Source organism: Carassius gibelio, chromosome B19 (genome assembly GCF_023724105.1).
Source record: "Carassius gibelio isolate Cgi1373 ecotype wild population from Czech Republic chromosome B19, carGib1.2-hapl.c, whole genome shotgun sequence".
NCBI classification, from domain to species: domain Eukaryota; kingdom Metazoa; phylum Chordata; class Actinopteri; order Cypriniformes; family Cyprinidae; genus Carassius; species Carassius gibelio.
This window is the reverse complement of record NC_068414.1, coordinates 7,953,407-7,958,406: the sequence shown is the minus strand read 5'-3', so window position 1 is coordinate 7,958,406 and position 5,000 is coordinate 7,953,407.

The following is a 5,000-nucleotide window of genomic DNA, read 5'->3' as shown; positions in this document are numbered from 1 at the left end:
TCAAAGAACCTTCTTCATACAAGTCTTTAATTTGACTAATGCCTTTGAGCATCCAGTTTTTAAATCCAATATCGTTTCTGCCAGGTATGAATACTGAATTACCCCAAATTGGTGAAAGACCCGACAATTTAATTCCTTCCTCTAAAAAGTTATGTGCTTCATACCATACAGATATGGTATTTCTAAGAAAAGGGTTTTTGGTATATTTTTTTAGAGTTTTTATTGGGGAAGAATAAAGATATGTCTGTAAAGAGTGTGTTGTTTCACTGTTTTCCAGATCAACCCATGCCGGAGAGGTGTCCGTATTCTTGAAATAGTACATGGCTGTACAAAGTTGGGCTGCCCAATAGTAAAGTTTAATATTTGGTACTCTAAGTCCTCCCCGGTCATATGGCAGATAGAGAAGGGATAAGCGTAATCTAGGTCGTTTATCATTCCATATGAATTTTGTAAAGGTTTTATTAAGTGTGGAAAAGAAAGAGGTTGGTGGCGGAAGTGGGATTGACTGGAAAAGATATAAAATCTTGGGCAGAACTGACATCTTTATAATGTTTATGCGTCCAATAATGGAAATGGGTAATGCTTTCCACCTTTCCAGTGAGTCTATGATTTTCTTTACTAATGGGTCATAATTAGTCGCAATAATCGTCTTTATATTAGGAGTTATCTTAATACCTAAATATATAAATCCTTCAGGGGTATTAGTAAATTGCCTGTTATATGTAGAATTAATCCTTTCATCTTCATTTAAGATTAGCAGGGCACTTTTATTTTTGTTAATTTTATAACCTGAAAAACTTTTAAATTCTGATAGTATGTTGTTAAGTGTCGGAATAGAAGTCTTCAAATTTGAAAGAAAAACTATAATATCATCTGCAAACAAAGATAGACAGTGTTCCTTTTCTCCTACTGTTATACCTTTTACATCCGGACTATTACGAATTGTCATTGCAAGAGGTTCAACTGCAAATAAAAATAGTAGGGGGGACAAAGGACAACCTTGGCGTGTGCCTCTACTTAAATTAAATGGTTTTGAAATTTGGTTATTTGTTATTACTTCTGCTTGAGGTTCTGTATAAAGTAATCTGATCCATTTAAGATAACCATCTCCCAGTCCAAATCTTTTAAGCGTTTCAAATAGATAGCCCCACTCAATTCTGTCGAAGGCCTTTTCGGCATCCAATGACAGGACTGCGTGGTCTTTGGCATTCTGTTTTTTGTATAGTATATTAAATACCCTACGGGTGTTATGAAAGGCTTGTCTTCCAATAACAAATCCATTTTGGTCATTCATGATGAGGTTGGGCACCAGTGTTTCAATTCTATTAGACAGCACTTTGCAGAGTATTTTCGTGTCGCAAGACATTAAAGATATTGGCCTATAAGATGATTTATCCTTGGGAGATTTTCCTGGTTTTAATACAAGAGTTATTATTGCAGATCTTAATGAAGGTGGTAGAACTCCTTTTTCCAACGACTCGTTAAATACATCAAGTAAGTGGGGCATAAGTTTCACTGCAAATTTTTTATAAATTTCTACAGGTATACCATCAGGCCCAGGAGCCTTTCCGTTATTCATACACTGTAATGCTTCTTGCAGCTCTTCAATACTTAAATTTCCCTCCAGTTTACATCTATCCTCATTTGATAAAGTAGGGAAATTAAGTTTATCCAAAAAGGAATTTTGTCTTTCTGAGAAGTTTGCGTATTCTGATTTGTATAGATTCTCATAATATGCCTTTAAAACATTATTAATTTCTTGTGAATCTACAATATCCTCTCCATTTTCATCTATAATTGAATTAATTGTTCTATCCGTTTGAATCTTTTTAATTCTCCATGCGAGTAGTTTCCCGTTTTTTTCGCCCTGATCATAATAAGACTGTTTTAACCACATTAAATTTTTAACTATCTTGCTACTAGTTAATTCATTATATTGGGCTTTGAGTATTAATATTTCTTTTTGTTTCAGAGGATCATATCTATTAAATAGTTGTTGCTCTATTGCTTTAATTTGCTTTTCTAGGTTTCCAACTTGAGTATAATATAATTTGGTTTTATGCCTTGTATAGCTTAGTATCTCCCCTCTTATATAGGCTTTAAAGGCCTCCCATTTCACAGAGGCACTTGTCTGGTTCGTATTCACTAGAAAATACTGATCTATTTTAGTGTCCATAAAATTTACAAAATCGAGATCTTGAAGCCATCTCGCTTGGAATCGGAATCTAAAAGCGGAGAACGAGAGGTTATTAATTTGGATTGATACTGTAATTGGGGCATGGTCCGAAAGTATAATACTATCATAATAACATTTACCAACTTTTGAAATTAGGTTATTTGAAATTAAAAAATAATCTATTCTAGAAAATGTTTTATAGGTACTGGAGAAGCATGAAAATTCTTTTTTGTTAGGGTTAAGGTATCTCCAGATTTCAGTCAAATTCAAATCCGACATATATTTTTCAATAACCCTTTGGGTTTGTTGATGAGCATTCCCTATTCCTGAGGAGCGGTCATATGATGGATTCAATACACAGTTGAAGTCTCCTCCTATTACGTAGTTTCCACTGTATGATGATATGGTGAGAAATAAATTTTGATAAAAATTGGGATCGTCCTCATTAGGTGCATATAAATTTATTAGATTAATTTGTGTGGTTAGAATTGTACCATTAAGAATTATGTATCTCCCTGAAGGATCTATACATTGTCCTTTTAATTGAAATGGGATAGACTTGTGAATGAGAATCATAACTCCTCTTGCACGAGAGGTGAAAGAGGCATAATGAACTTGTCCCGGCCATCTCTTAGTAACTTTGCCAATATCATCTTTTATCAGATGTGTTTCTTGTAAGAAAACAACGCTCGATTTCATTTGCTTCAGTTTACCCAGTATTTGTTTAAGTTTTACAAGATTGTTCAACCCTCTTATATTCCAACTAGTAATTTTGATCTCTGAATTATTAGCCATTAATTACTTTGATTTGTCCTGTAAATATTGCCGCAATGGAGGAAAAAAAAAAAAAAAAAAAAAAAAAAAAAAAAACCCCACCACAAGATTACACATACACTTAAACAAACCATTAATGAACACGTAAAGAACAACCCCAAATGCATTCCCCTATCAAAATGCATATATCCCCCCAATAACCAACTTACAGTCATGAACGACGTTTGATCCATAGTATGGAGCAAACTTTGCGAGCCTTCATTCACAATATACCCACTGGGCTCGCTGCCAAGTACTTATCTGGTCTGGACCAGAGATCTAACCATTTTAACTTTCACTTATACTGTGGACAATGATGAACTGTATAATTTTCTAACCTATTTTGATACATGGACATGTTGAACTTTTTTATATTAAAGAGAAAAAGAAAACAGTTTTGAACTATTTAAACTAACACAAAGACCTGTAGTTCTTATAATACAGTCAGACTCAAGAATAGTATAACGTTACATCGTTATTCACCTCCTTGGGCATTACCTTCGCCTAAATGAATCACCGTTAGGGTTCAAGTTCGTCATCCGATTCCTGCATCACAGCGTTCAACCTGTAGCTTGCACTGACCGAATAAAGTCCTCTACCTCAGAGACGGATTTAAAAATGTGGCGCCGATCGGCGTGTGTGACTATCAGGTTGGCCGGATATATCATGCCGTAGGGGATTCCCTTGTCTCTGAGCTGGGCTTTCACACTGTCGAACTGTCGCTGTCGCTGTCGTGTCTCAGTTGACAGGTCCGGGAACAGGCTGACTCGTTGTCCTTCATACCGTAGCTCTTTAAGCCTTCTAGCTGCTCTCAAAGATTTTTCTTTATCTTTGTAATTCAGAAATTTCATTACAATCGGTCTCGAAGCTGTTGGGCGGTTAGGATTAATTTGTCCGATCCGGTGAGCTCGTTCAATAACCGGCGCACAGTCGAAAGTGCCGGTTAAAAGGTTTGGAAGCCAATTTTCAAGGAAAGCGCATGTGTCCGAGCCTTCTGCCTTTTCAGGTAGGCCCACCAGTCGCAAGTTGGAGCGCCTTCCGCTATCTTCCAGATCCTGAACTTTATTGCGCAAAAATGAAGTTACTCCTTCCAGTTGTTTAACTTTATGCTGAAGAGCTGTGACGTCTTCCTCGGTTTGCGAAATTCTCTCCTCAGTTTCCCCAATTCTTTTCGACTGAGCCACCAAATCGGATTGTATGCTTTTTATAGCATCTAGCATTTCGGTAGATTGCTTAGAAAGGTCCGCCCTCAAAGAGTTAATTGCACTTAAAATGACTTCGTTTGTAGCCGCGCTCTGTACCTCATCGCCATGTTTGCTAGTCTGCTCTCGGCTATCTCCTTCAACTTGAGTCGGTGACTTCGATTGTTGTCCAGACTTGGTTGCTTTCGGTGGCATTTTGTCCCGTGTATCTTTTAATATTATTTCAATCGGCTACATACAAGTTTGGGTCTATTATAAGGATTTATTCAGAGATTTGGCAGCGAGCTCTCCTCGTGCGTCCTACCAGCTACGCGCCATAACCGGAAGTCCTCACCAGGCCCAAACCTGCTTAGCTTCCGAGATAAGATGAGATCGGGCATGTCCAGGTTGGTATGGCCGTAAGCGAAGTCTGCTGCGAAGTCTGCTGCGAAGAGAGGGCTATTTAAAATTCAGCCAATCTACTCGCAAGTACATTATATAAGTAGGAAAGAAAACCCAAAAGCTTAAAGCACCTGGTATTCCCAGGCAGTCTCCCATCCATGTACTAACAAGGCCCAAACCTGCTAATATGCAGAGATCGGCCAATGACTCTATGTTTTGGCAAAATTGTTCTATACTAAGTGAAAATTTTCCAAAAAGCTTACAGCACCTGGTATTTCAAGATGGTCTCCCATCCAAGTACTAACCAGACCTAAACCTGCTAATATGCAGAGATCTGGCATTGACTCTTTTTTTTCTTTTTTGCAAGGTTATTATATAATTCGTGAAAAATATCCAAAAAGTTTAAAGCACCTGGTATTCCCAGGCAG